The sequence below is a fragment of the Lutra lutra genome, chromosome 4, assembly GCF_902655055.1.
Source record: "Lutra lutra chromosome 4, mLutLut1.2, whole genome shotgun sequence".
In the NCBI taxonomy this organism is placed as follows: Eukaryota; Metazoa; Chordata; class Mammalia; order Carnivora; family Mustelidae; genus Lutra; species Lutra lutra.
This window is the reverse complement of record NC_062281.1, coordinates 174,187,468-174,202,309: the sequence shown is the minus strand read 5'-3', so window position 1 is coordinate 174,202,309 and position 14,842 is coordinate 174,187,468. Positions and strand designations below refer to the sequence as shown.

Here is a 14,842-nt window from a genome sequence, read left to right as displayed (position 1 = left end):
TTAAACACAAAATTATGGTTGTACTAGGTCTAGTTTATATTATACTTTTTTCATTATACATATCAAAATAATTTACCAATATTTTTACCTGTTCAAAAACTTAATTTAAGAACAACATACAATATTCTACCCTATGGCTGTATGACGGTTTATTTAATAATTTTTCTATTGTTGGATATTTTTATTACTTCCACCTGAAGTCTTTGGCCATATCTCTTACTGTTTTCTTTGGATAAATGCCTATGTAAGATTACTGAGTTAGGGCTTTAAGGCTCTTGATACATTTTATCAAATTGTCTTTCCAGAAAGTACTTCTCTGTGCCCAGTGGTGGATAAGAGTGCCTGTCTCACAGAGTTCTGTCTCCTGTATACTGATTACAGCAGAACAGTTCATAAAACAGACATTATTATGGTGCTGAAAAAGACAGGGCATTTGTTGCATGCCACCCAGAGAGGGAACGGAAAAAAAACTGCTGTAGTTTGGTCAGGAAATAGTTGTTCTCATATTGTGTATTATCTTTCTAATTGTATCCAGCTATTGGGTTTTTGTTTCATTTTGTTTTTTTATTTTATTTATTTTTTTTTTTTAAAGATTTTATTTATTTATTTGACAGAGAGAGATCACAAGCAGGCAGAGAGGCAGGCAGAGAGAGAGGAGGAAGCAGGCTCCCCGCCGAGCAGAGAGCCCGATGCGGGGCTCGATCCCAGGACCCTGAGATCATGACCCGAGCCGAAGGCAGCGGCTCAACCCACTGAGCCACCCAGGCGCCCTCATTTTGTTTTTTTAAAAGCTTCAGCAATTTTTTGTTGAGTGGTCTTTTTGTTCCAAGTAGTGCAACCCTAGGAATAAAAAAACTATGATCAGGTCCTTGTCCTCAATGGGCATTCCCTACAAATTAAGCGTTACTTCATTTTATAGGGGAGGAAAAGGCCCTTTATACCATTGTAAGAACTAGCTAAGTATTTGAATAATAGTTTCTTGATCTGTATATTCTCTCCCTGGTAATCACATGCCTCGTAAGACTTTAACTGCCTTGATGGCTCCCACATCCCTAACTAGTATCCCACAGGTACCTCAGACTTTGGCTTAGAGTCCCTCAGACCCAGGTTTGAGGCCCTCTGTGTTATAGACCACCTGTGTAACTTTGGGCCCTCCTTAATTTTCAAAGGAGGATTGTTGTGGTCTTTGATGACAGTGTTCCTTGTGAGGGCATGCCCAGCTCCCCAAGATACATAGAAAACACTGACAAGTTAAGTGCTTAATGAATGTTGGCTGTCATGACTACCATTCTGTCTTCTTCAGCCCTGCCCCCCCCCACGCACACACACCCATCCACTATAAAAACAACACCATCCTTCTATCTTGTATTGCTTGTTTCTATCCTTCTATCTTGTATTACTTATTTTAAGGACAGTAATAACCTGCCGGAAGGAAACCAGCATGTCATTTGTTTTCCTCTCCTTTCCATCCCATATCTATTCAGTCACTGAGTCCTGTTAGTGGCGCCATCTAAGTATTCTTTTCTTCTCCTTCCCATTTCTTCTACCGTGTGCTGCACTCTCTCCTGTCTCTCACTCACAGACTATTGAACTAGCCGAGGGACATTTCATTTGCCTTTCACCTCTTAGTTCCAAGTTCCCAAGAGTTGGGTCTAGGCATCTGATTTTTTTTTTTTAAAGCATCTTTATCTCACTGCTTGATTCTCTTCATTATTCTGATTTTTTTTGCTCTCTGCTTTAACTCTGAATGTTGGGGTGCTCCAAGGCTGTCTTGTTACTCCCTTCTGTTCTCTGACCACCTCCACTCTGGGTAATCTCATCCTGTCCTATGGTTTTGATTACTACTTACACGGTAATAATACCCAGATTAAGTATTTGTATCATTATTTTTATCCAAATCTGTAATTCCATCCCTGACTTTCTTTGGCACTTCAGATTTAGAACTCCATCTGCCTACTTGACATCTTCATCTAATTGTCAAGTTTGTATCAGGTTTAACATACCCCACAGCTCTTTAATTTTTCTATCCAAAGCTGCTCCTTCCACATTTTGCCCTCAGTGAATAGATCACTGTTCTCTGAGTTGCTCAAGCCAAAATCTATAGGCTTTGCATTTGGTGTTACTGTTGTTTTCTTTAAATTGTGGTAAAATATCCATAACATAAATTTTACCATCTTAACCACTTAAAAATTTTCTAAGTTTTATTTATTTAAGTAATCTCTACAACCAACATGGGGCTCAAACTCAAGGCCCCAGGATCAAGAGTCATGTGCTCTTCCAACAGAGCCAGCCAGGTGCCCCCCATCTTCTTACTCTTCCTTTTCTTTCCTTTTCTTTTCTTTTCTTTTCTTTTCTTTTCTTTTCTTTTCTTTTCTTTTCTTTTCTTCCTCTCACAGAGAGAGAGAGATCACAAGTAGGCAGAGAGGCAGGCAGAGAGAGAGAAGGAAGCAGGCTCCCCGCTGAGCAGAGAGCCCGATGCAATGTGGGGCTCAATCCCAGGACCCTAAGATCATGACCTGAGCCTAAGGCAGAGGCTTAACCCACTGAGCCACCCAGGTGCCCACCCATTCTTATTTTTAAAGATTTATTTATTTTATTTTAGAGAGAGAGCATGTGCACATGTGTGCATGTGTGGGAGGGGCAGAGGAAGAAAAATCTCAAGCAGACTCCCTGCTGGACTAGGAGCTCTATGCAGGGGCTTGATCTCACCACCCTGCAATCGTGACCTGAGCTAAAATCGAGTCAATACTTAACCGACTGAGCCACCCAGGCATCCACCATCTTAACCATTTTTTTAAAAGATAGATAGATAGATAGATAGATAGATCTATCTATCTATCTATCTTTCTTAGAGGGGCTAAGAGAGAGAGAATCGCAGCCCAGAGCCCCACATGGGGCTTAATCTCATGATTCTGAGATCACGACATGAACGGAAATCGAGAGTTGGCTCTCAACTGACTGCACCACCCAGGCACCCATAACTTTTTTACATGTGCAGTTCTTTGGCATTAAGTAAATTCACATTGTTGTGCAGTCATAGCCATCATCCACCTCCAGAACTCTTCGTTTTGCAAAACTGAAACCCTGCCCATTAAACACTGACTCCTCATTCTTTCTCCCTGGCACCTGGGAACCACCATTCTACCATCAAGTGAGAAAAGGAGGTGAACATGAAAAAGAATACAGGCCTTTATTTGGGATCTCAGAATTGCAATTAGTAGATCACAGATTTGTGTCACTCATTTACGGAAAGCCAAGGGTTTTTCTGAGAGAGAAGGAAAGATGTAATTACACGATGTAGCTGAAGAAGAGAACAGACCCTTCTAGTTTGGTGCTGACCAGCTGAGCCACTTCTCATGCCTGTCTTCTTGATTATTTTATCAGTGCTATCAAGTGGAACTGTCATTGGTATGTAATAATTACCTTCCCTGTCCTCATGTGATCAAATACCAGTTGGTCTGTTAGAGTGTTATGAGCAGCTGCTTATACAGCAATTGCTGCTTCTGTCCCCGTTCAAGAGTCCATCAATTTGGAAAGGAACATAGAGCTTCAAAATGGAGTCTCTTACGTCCAGAAATTTTAGACAATTCCACATGACTTTCTATGATTTAGACTACCTAGGTATCTCCTATAAGTGGAATAACACAGTATTTGTCTTCTTCTTTTTTTAAGATTTTACTTATTTGTCAGAGAGGTAGAGCACAAGCAGGGGGAGCAGCAGGCAGAGAGAGAAGCAGGCTCCCCACTGAGCAAGGAGCCAGACCCTGGGATCATGACCCAAGCTGAAGGCAGACATTTAACCAGCTGAGCTACCAGGCATCCCAGTATTTGTTTTTTATGACTGGCTTATTTGACTTAGTAAACTATCCTGAGGATATATAGCATGGGTCATTTTCCTTCCCTTTTAAGACTAAATAGTATTTCATTATGTGTACACACTACAGTTTGCTTATCCATTCATTTGTTGTTGGCCATTGGGTTGCTCCCACCTTTTGGCTATTGTGAATAATGTTGCTATGAACATAGTTGTGTCAAATATTTCTTCAAGACCTGCTTTCAGTTCCTTTGGGTATATACCGGGAATAGGAGTTTCAGGATTATGTGGTAATTCTGTTCTGACTTAATTTTTTTTTCTTTTTTTGAGGAACCACTGCACTGTGTTTCATAGTGACTGATTCATTCCTACCAGTAGTGCACAGGATTCCATTAGGGAGTAGTGTTTGCTAATTGTCATTTAGGTAAAAGTAGGTGATGGTGTTGTTCAGTTGTTCAGTTCTATGTCTTTCTCATTTTAAAAAAAATTTCCAAGAGAGCGTAGTTAAGATACCCAGTCACACCACGTCTTCCTATATAAAACCCTTCAGTGATTTTCCACAGCACTTAAAAGAAAATCCAAACTGCCTCCTGTGAAAACAAACTGTCTCAGCCTACCAGCTGCTGCTTTTAGTAGGCAGTAAATTATATTTAGCCAAAGCATTGTTTTTTTTTTTAATATATTTATTTTTATAGTTACCTTCCACTTAAAGCATGGGATTCAGGCTTTCTATTTAGAGTTGTTGTTACAAAGTTTCCCTTTTAGTAAAGCATTTTTATTTTTTCTTAAAGTGGAAATAAATCAAATTTTAAGAACAATTTTAAGGGGTGAGGCGCCTGGGTGGCTCAGTGGGTTAAAGCCTCTGCTTTCAGTTCAGATCACCATCTCAGGGTCCTGGGATCGAGCCCCACATCGGGCTCTCTGCTCAGCAGGGAGACTGCTTCCCTTCCTCTCTCTCTGCCTGCCTCTCTGCCTACTTGTGATCTCTCTTTCTGTCAAATTAAAAAAAAAAAAAATTTAAGGGGTACCTGGGTAGCTTGGTCAGTTAAGCGTCCAACTCTTGATTTCAGCTCAGGTCGTTGTCTCAGGGTTGTGGGATTGAGCCATGAGTTGGGCTCCTCACTCAGTAGAGATCGAGATTCTCTCTCTCCTACCTCTCCACCCCCACCCCCACGCGTGGTCTCTTTCTCTCTCTCTCCCTCAAAACAAATTCATAAATCTTAAAAAAAAATTTTTTTAAGTAAAAAATTAGCAGTTTGTAAACACATGGGGTAAAAACTGTGGCAGTGGGGCGCCTGGGTGGCTTAGTGGGTTAAAGCCTCTGCCTTTGGCTTAGGTCATGATCTCAGGGTCCTGGGATGGAGCCTTGCATGCTCTCTGCTCAGCAGGGAGTCTGCTTCCTCCACTCTCTCTCTCTCTGCCTGCCTGTCTGCCTACTTTGTGATCTCTGTCTAATAAATAAATAAAATCTTTAAAAAAAATTTTAAAAAACTGTGGCAATATTATAGGAATGGCACTTGGAAAACACTGATTTTGAGCAGTGGGGTTATTATTTTAGTTTGGTACTATTCTCCTGTGAACCAAAGAAATAGAAATTTATAAACCCTACCTACTTCAGGCACTGCCTACCAGAGGCAAACCTTCAGCATTGCCAGACTTAGCTCAGCTCCCTCACAGAGGCAACAGCCCCAGACCCATACTGCTGGCAGGATTGCTTCTTTTTGAACACAGGACTTAGACATACCTTTATTTTTCATGCTAGTGTTCCTAGGGCCTTTTTCATAGAGGTCTGAGGACTCATTTAAAGAGGGAAAATAGACGTTTCCACTATTTATAACCTCATTATTGAAATGTACAACAAAAGAGGAAACCCATAACCTCCCTACTTTACCAGGGTCTATACTGTTGGGGCACGTTTTTTTTTACCAACTGTTTTCAGATGCACATTTTACCTAGATACGATAAAGATGTATATACTGTTTTGTTTCCTCCCTTTTTACCTTGTCATGAGCATCTTTCCATGTTTGCCACACAGTCTTATAGTGCTCATTTGCAGTGCGATCTAGTATCACGTCAGGTAGATGTGGTGGGATTAGGGGAGGCAGTGGAGAGTGGCACTTCAGAACCCGGACTGTGAGACACATTGCCTGTGTTCTGATCTCAGCCACCTCCTCACTGTGGAACTTAGTGTAATTACTAACTTCTCTGAATCTGTTTCCCTGTTTGTAAAGTGGGAGTAATAAGCATCTACTTCGTAAGGTTGTTAGGATGAGGTGATGCATGTGAAACTCTGAGCACCGTGGTGGGATATAGCACTGCCTGGCACGTGTCAGTTACGATGGCTGGTGCTTAAAAATGGGCTTTGTGATCAGAAACTGGGTAAATAGACACTAGATTCAAGTAGTTTATTATATATTCTAGATACCAATCCTTAATTAGATGTGTGACTTCCTGCAAATATTTTCTTCCATTCTGTGAATTGTCTTACTCTGTTGATAGTGTCCTGTTTTTATTCCAGATTTACATTTTTATTTTTTTTTTTTTTTTTTTTTTAAGATTTTTATTTATTTATTTGACAGAGAGAAATCACAAGTAGGCAGAGAGGCAGGCAGAGAGGCAGGCAGAGAGAGAGGAGGAAGCAGGCTCCCTGCTGAGCAGAAAGCCCGATGTGGGGCTCGAACCCAGGACCTGGGATCATGACCTGAGCCGAAGGCAGCGGCTTAACCCACTGAGCCACCCAGGCGCCCCTACATTTTTATTTTTAATTTTATTTTTAGATTTTATTTTTTATTCGTGAGAGACAGAGAGGCAGAGGGAGAGGCAGGCTCCCTGCTGAGCAGGGAGCCCAATGTGGGACTCAATCCCAGGACCCTAGAATCATGACCTGAGCCAAAGGCAGACACTTAACCATCTGAGCCACTCAACTGCCCCCAGATTTACATTTTTAAAAAACACACCTAAAACTTACCATATTAGCCACTTTTAAGTGTATGGCTTTTCACGGTGGTGTGAAGTACATTCTTGTAATCATGTGTGTGTGTGTGTGTGTGTGTGTGTGTGTTTTAAGATTTTATTTATTTGACAGAGATCACAGGTAGGCAGAGGGGCAGGCAGAGAGAGAGAGAGGAAGGGAAGCAGGCTCCCTGCTGAGCAGAGGGCCCAGTGTGGAGCTCCATCCCAGGGCCTGGGATCACGACCCGACCCGAAGGCAGAGGCTTTAACCCACTGAGCCACCTAGGCATCCCTGTAATCGTGTGTTTTGATGCACAAAAATTTTAATCTTGTTTAAATCCAACTTACCAACTTTTTCCTTTTGTCTCCCATAATTTTGGTGCCATACTCAAGAAACCATTGTTAAATCCTGTCATGAAGCTTCCCCCTCTGTTTTCCTCTAAGAGTTTTATAGTTTTAACTTATGTACTTAGGTCTTTGACCCATTTTAAGGGTTTTTTTTGTATATGGGGTGACTCCAACTTTTTTTTTTTTGGGGCATGTAGATCTATCCAGTTTTCCCAGCACCAGTTTTTCAAAAGAACTGTCCTTTCCATACTGACTGGTTTTAGCATCATTGTTAAAAATCATTTAACCATATATGTAAGGTTTTAGTTCTGGCTGACTACTCTATTCCATTGGTCTGCTCATCTCTCTGTATGCTCTGCCACACTATTTTGATTACTCTAACTTTGTAGGAAGTTTTGGAATTGGGAAAGGTCAGTCCCCTAACTTTGTTCTTTTTCAAGATTATTTTGACTGCTTGTGGCCCCTTGAGATTCCAGATGAAGTTTAGGATGGATTTTTTGATTTTTACAAAAAATATTATTGGGATTTTGATAGGGTTGCATCAGATCTGTAGATTGCTTTGTGTGGTATTGGGATATTAACCATATTAAGTCTCCCAGTCCACGAACGTGGATATTTTTCTATTTATTTGCGTTATCCTTAATTTCTTTCAGCAGCGTTTTGCAGTGTTCTGTGTACAAGTCTTTTTGCCCCGTTGGTTAAGCTTATTCTTTTTTAATGCTATTGCCACTGAATTGTTGTCTTTATTTCCTATTTGGATTGCGCATTGTTAATGTATAGAAAGAAATATATACACACACAAATATATGTGTACATACAAATGTATATGTATATACACATATATACACATACATACACAAATGTATATGTATATACACATATATATACACATATATACAAATAAATGTGTATATACAAATGTGTATATATATAGTTAATGTATAGAAATGCAACTGATTTTGGGGTGTTGATTTTGTATCCTGCAACTTTGCTGAATTCACTTAGCAGTTCTAACAGTTGTTTTATGGAATCTTTAGGATTTTCTGCATTTAAGATCATGTCCGCAAACAGGTGATTTGACTTTTTAATAGAGCTGGGTATTTAATAGCTATTCTGTTTATATGTTTCAAGGATTGTTCTTTCTCTTTCAGCCTTTTAGTTAGTAAAAAAATATATGTCAGATTCCTAAAGCAGTTCTGTGGATATTTCACTTCTGTGGGTCTTTGGTTAAGTTGGTTTGCACTGCTTAAAACATATGGTACAATAAGTTATTGCTTTGTTTCTAAAGCTGCTTTGAAATATGTATTTCATTTCACCAAAACAATTATTAAGGATCTGCTAGGTATGAGGCTCTTATATGAGCTGCTTAGTCAACCTGTTATCTTACCCCCCATCACTCTTCACTTAGTAGAGGAATGGTCTGATGAACCATGGCAGTAATAATCATCATACTTTATTATTTATTAATTATTATTATTTTCTAAAGTGCCTTTGTGTATTTGAACTTCTAACTCATGAGTTGTCTTTGATTAAAAAGTGATCTAGGGAGTTGAAATGTTTAAAAGTTCTCCCTTGATCCTCTCTGCCCCCCGTTTCTACCAGGGTTTCATCTAGCATCATTGTCTTTTCACCTCATTGTTAATCCCTTCATGATCTTTGATGCCTTGTATTTGTTTAGTGCTGATGGTTTGTAAAATATCTTCATGTTTTTTATTTTGTTTTATCCTTATACACTCCAATGAAGTAGCCAGACTAGGTGTTACTGTTCCATTTTACATATTAGGAAAATGGAGAGGAATGTCTTACCTGAAGCTACACAACTACCAGAGATAGAGTCAAAATAAGAACCCACACCTTCAGATTGCTAGCCCTCTGTTCTTTTTTTCTCTACTGTGCATCAGCCATTAGCTCACAGTGCCCCAGTTATTTACTCAACAGATGTGTATTGAGTGCTTCAGCATGTCTGTTGTGCACTGGTAGGTGCTTGACTTATCAGGACTCACAAGGTCAGTTTTACTCTGTCGCCAGCTACTCTTAGCGACCATTTGATATTATCTGTTGATCTATTTCTTTTTTTCCCCTATGGTTCTATTTCTGTTCACAACAATAAATCAAGATTCTAGGCCTCCTATCTGTTTCCTTTTACCCTCTAAATCTTTTTTTTTTTTTAATAATTTTTGAAACTTCCTTAAGTAATCTCTAAGACCAATGTTGGGCTCAAACTCATGACTCTGAGATCAAGAGGTGCATGCTCCTTTGACTGAGCCAGACAGGGACCCCTACCCTTTAAATCTTTGACTTCAATAGGAGATTGACTTTCCTTACCAGAGGAAACTCCTACTGGAAATGGATGTTTTCAGTTTGTGAGATTTGTGGCAGATTCAGACACCCGGTCCAGCACTGGTTGGCTCTGGGAACCACATGTGGAATTGAGTAGGTTCATCTGAAAGGAAATGCCTTCAGCAGTCCGTGTTGCCAAATAAATTAATGGGTAGCAAGCGTGCCCAGTGTGTGGAAGCCTATGTGATGGGCAAGTCCCATGAATTAAAGGTTGTATACAACACCTACACTCAAGCAACTAAAAGCATAAGTAGAAAGATGAGCACCCAGGGCGTTTCTGGGGGCAGAGGACAGACACCCACTCCAGGGGTTTTATTGGATCACATAGAAATCCAGCAACAGGAAATCAAGTGTGGTTGGGCCACTCAGAACTGGAACCAGAAAGTCAGAAATGGGCTATTGAGTTCTCACCTCTGCTTCTTTACTAGACTGCTTCATTGTCCCACTTTTTTTTTTTTTGCAGTCTGGTGAAGAGAATATCTAAGGTAAAGGAGAAGGTACTAGGCATGTTGGGAAACCAGGAAATGGCCCCAGATAAAGAAAGGATGTCACCTGTTCCACATAATGCCTAGCACTGCATTGCCAGCTACCTTTGAATAGGCAGCGTCCACAAGCTCTGCCATCTGTAGCTCCTTAGTTCCTTCACTCAGTGAGACCTGCCCTCAGTTGGGAGAGTAACAGAGACTGAGTCCTGTTGCTGCTGGAAGGTAATGATGAAGGGAACAGGGGTAGGAGCATGGGATCCTTGTAGCCCTGAGGCCCCCACATTTTTAAATCAAACATACACGTAGTGAATGCACATGTTGTCCACATACCGAGTATGCATTGGTTTGGTCCTATATACCCATTCAGTACCATGACAATTTTTGTCCAAGTGTCTGAAAATTGTAAGTCATTTTTGGGGGCATAATTAGAACAAGAGGAAACTATGTATTGAAAATGGAAATGGGCTATGAAGTGGTTGGCAAAACAGAAATAGAGGTTTTTGTAGTGAAGCCCTGGATGAGCTTTCCATGAATCTATGGCCTATACTTTGCTGGCTTCTTTCTTTCACTTATCATATGCCATCATGGATTTTTCTGAATCAGTGCTGTATAAGAAAGCATGTGCACTGAGGATCAGGCTGCCTACAATTATAGTGAAATTTAGCCGTACTTGATCCAGAATGTAATTTTCTTCTTCTGATGTTGCTACTGTATTTACTCTCTCTCTGCTCTACTATATATAAAAGAACAGATCAAGGGTTGTCATCCCTTGGCTGCAGTACTGGATTTTTCCCCTTTTCCAGAGAACTTCTTCAGGCCTATTTGAGATAGAGAAGTTGCCAATCCTGGACCCATTCTGATAGGACACAAGGTTGTCCAGGGTGGTCTGCTCAGAAGCCTTACATGATTCCCATTCTATGGAATAAAGTCTGAGTTCCTTGAAGATTCTCACAATCCCAGCACCGTCTCTGACCAGTTCCTTCCCACACACAACTGTTCTTTAACCTCCTTTGTTAAAAGCGTCTATGTGCCAAACTCTGTTCTAGTCACTGCAGGTACAGTAGTGAATAAAACAGGTAGAGTCCCTACCTTCATGGCACTTACACTCTAACAGGGGTCACAATAAACTGGTAAACAAACATAAAATAAGACTAATATGCCAAGTAGTGGTAAGTGCTATGGAGAAAAATTAATTTGATGATGAAAGATAGGGAGTGCTGGAATGAGGGTAGTAGGGAGAGGCTACTCACCATTGTAGATAGAGTGGTGAGGGCAGTCCTTTCTCAGAGTGTCATTGGGTGGATGTTTGAAGAAAGAGAAAAAGCAAGCTCCTCTGATAAGTGGAAAGAGAGTGTTTCACCAAGGGTAGTAGCCAGATGTTTGGAATGAGCTTGGTATCTTTCAGTAACAGTAAGGAGGTCGGAGTAGGTGGAGTGAAGCGAGGGAGAGGAGAGGAAGTTAGGGGAAACTGGATCATGGAGGTCCTTCTAGGAGAATACGAGGATTGCAGCTGTCCTGTTAGAGGGAAATGGATGTCGTTAGAAGTCCGACCGGGGGGATGTGATCTGGCTTCCCTTTTAGGAGAATTAGTCTGGCTTCTGTGTGGAAACTGGGCAGTCAGAAGGCAAGGTGGAAGCAGCAGGCTAGTTGGTAAATAATATTAATAATTTCGGTAAGAGATGGTGGTGCTGGAGGTAGTGAGGAGTCAGCAAAGCTGACAGAATTTGTTGAGGGATTGGATGTAAGGTAGGAAAGAGAATAGTTGAGGATAACCCCACAAAGTTTTTGGACTGAGTAACTGGAAGATTTGCATTGAGAGGAGAAGGGATGCAGAAGTAGGTAGGGGCGTGGGGAGCATTTGGGCTTTAGTTTGAGGTGCTACCTATGAAGACCAGAGGGAAGCAGAGGTGGGAGGGGGTAGAGGGCCTGTCATATCCACGTGCACCTACCCAGGGGAGGCAGCTGGATGTGTAGTTTGGAGTTCAGAAGAGAGGCCCACGTAAGAGATACAAATTTAGGGGTCAGTACATACAGATGGTATTTAAGTAAATATCTGAGGTCACCTGGAGAGTAAATACAGGGAGAGGGCAGGGCTTTGAGGACTTGAGCCCCAGCGTGTCCCAACTTTTAGAGTTAGGACTCCAACTGGAGGTGGGGACAGACTAGCAAAGGAGACTGAAACGGAACCGCCTGGGAAGTTAGCAGAGAAGTAAGAAAATGTGGTGGAGTTAGGGAGGAGTGTGTTCTGAGGCAGATGGACTGTTAAGGTACCACTGATTAATCAAGTAAATGAGAACCATGGATTTGGCCCTGTGGAGGTCATTGGTAACTTGGACAAGAACCGTTTCAGTAGTGATGGGGTGACAGTGTGGTTAAGGTTGTTCAGGAGGTTTTTTTCAATGGGAACTATTACCGCATATTTGTTTATTGGGGGGGATGAGTCGGTGAAGGAGGGGGAGATGATACGGGAGAGAGGGGACGATCCTCAGATCCAGGGCTTTGCATACAAGAGAAGGGATGGATCTGGTGCATAGTAAATAGCTACACAGGATATGGTTTGTCGCTTGTGGTGGCTTGTCGCTCGTTGAAAGATATTTCAAGCATTTGCCTCTTTCTGTCTTCCATCTAGCTGGAAGGCCCCCACTTACTTCTTCCATCAACACTACCACCACCATTCCACCAGCCAAGACCATATTCATGCTTCAGAAGCATGACACCTGCATATCTTCCATGAAACCAACCTCAGATTCCTCAGACATGATGGCTTTTTCCCTTGTGTTTCAGTGGCATGGTTTTTATACTTTTCTTACGTTACTGTCATGAACTCCCTAGTATCTTAATTAGTTTTTATCTTAGATTAGATAATATGTTTCTTGAAAGCTCATTATCCCTGATTTCTGACCTCGCTCAACTATTTTAAGAGAGATTAATTAACAGATATTCCTGGGCGCCTGGGTGGCTCAGTGGGTTAAGCCGCTGCCTTCGGCTCGGGTCATGATCTCGGGGTCCTGGGATCGAGTCCCGCATCGGGCTGTCTGCTCGGCAGGGAGCCTGCTTCCCTCTCTCTCTATCTCTCTCTCTCTCTCTGCCTGCCTCTTCGTCTACTTGTGATCTCTCTCTGTCAAATAAATAAATAAAATCTTTAAAAAAAAAAAAAAACAGATATTCCTGGCTCTTAAAAGGTACTCAATAAGTATTTGTTGAATGAATGTACTATATAGTTACAAGGAGTTATTCTTTCCCTGGTTTGATGAGGTTGGCTCAGGTTTGGAGGAAAGGGGCCAGGCTCCACTACTCAGTGGGTTAGTAGGTACTCTGAATTATATTAAAAATTGGCATGTTCTCCTTATCTCCTAAGCAACACTGTATGCAACTCGTGCTCTCCAAAGTGCTTTGTAGGTAGTAAAATTAAATACATATTTGTGAATTGATTGATAAGCCTTTTTCTTCTGGTCTTATCTTTTCCAAGCTATGGTAAACTAACTGCTGAATTACAGGTAAATTCTATCCAGGAATTGCACTCTATCTTACTTCCCAGAAGTTTACCCCAGTGAACTTCTCAGTTTGAGAATCAATCATTTCTCAAGAGTAATTCTTTTTTTTTTTTAATTATTTTTATTAACATATAATGTATTATTTGCCCCAGGGGTACAGGTCTGTGAATCGTCAGGTTTACACACTTCACAGCACTCACCATAGCACATACCCTCCCCAATGTACGTATTAGGAGTAATTCTTAAGAACAGATAAAGAATAAATGCTTGCTTGGTTGATTTTGGGCCAAAATCAGAGCCTTTTGGTTGGGAGGCGCTAAGTTAGTGCTGCCCATAATGCAGATGGGGTGAAAAGAACATCCACTTTGGGACCCAGCCTGAGTCAGATCCCGGTTCTACCATGTGGGCAAGTCACCTTGTCTCTCAGCCTCTCTGAATTTACCATTTTCTTTCCTGAAAATATAGGGATAATTATGTCCACTGAATGGGTGTATTGTGAAGGTTAGAGGAGGTATGTGCAAAGTGCCCAGCTTAGCATCTGGAAAATTAGGTACTTTATAAATGTTTGCTGTTATTCCCCTTTCTCAGTTTTTGTTTGTTTTTCTCGTGTTGGGCTGCTGCTGACCTATTGCAGAATGAGAGAAAATGGATGGGTCAGCTGCTGTCACCAGACATTGGCTTTTCCTGGAGAACATTTCTGAGCAGTGGCTTCTTTCCCATGTCCCCTCCTGGCCTGTCTGCCAGTGGCTTATGCCCAGGGTCATTTTTTTACCTTTATCTTCTGTTCCACTTCCCCCTTGAATGAAGTCAAGGGACCAGAAGCGAGTGTCACTTCTTGTACTCCCATCTTCTCCCATCCAACCGCTGAAGTGATCGACGCCACCTGCTGGAGGACGACTAGATTTTCTTTGTTCAGAGATTGAGGTCTAGAAGACTAACTACCCCTCAGCCCTCTAGAAGACTAACTACCCCTCAGCCCTCTCCGTATTCTAGCGGGAGTCCACCTTACAGCCTGTGAATTCTTCGAATTTTTCGAATTCTTCTTCTTCTTCTTCTTCTTCTTCTTCTTCTTCCTTCTTCCTTCTTCCTTCTCCTCCTTCTTCCTTCTTCTTCTATATAGATATATATATCTCTATATATCTTTATATATTTTATTTGACAGACAGAGATCACAAGTAGGCAGAGAGTTAGGCAGAGAGAGGGGAGGAAGCAGGCTCCCTGCTGAGCAGAGAGCCTGATGCGGGGCTCGATTCCAGGACCCTGGGATCATGACCTGAGCCGAAGGCAGAGGCTTTAACCCACTGAGCCACCCAGGCGCCCCAGCCTGTGACTTCTTACAGCCTGCATTTTTGAGAGGGAGGAAAGTGAAATAATGCCAGACTCTGAGTTAGAAAGCACAATGACCTTAT

General features: G+C 41.5%; 1 protein-coding gene across 2 annotated transcripts in view; it reads left to right on the top strand.

Moving 5' to 3' along the window:
- The window catches only part of ZCCHC17 (zinc finger CCHC-type containing 17), a 57,434-nt gene that overhangs the window by 39,384 nt on the left and 3,208 nt on the right, over positions 1-14,842 (top strand). The window lies entirely within an intron of this gene.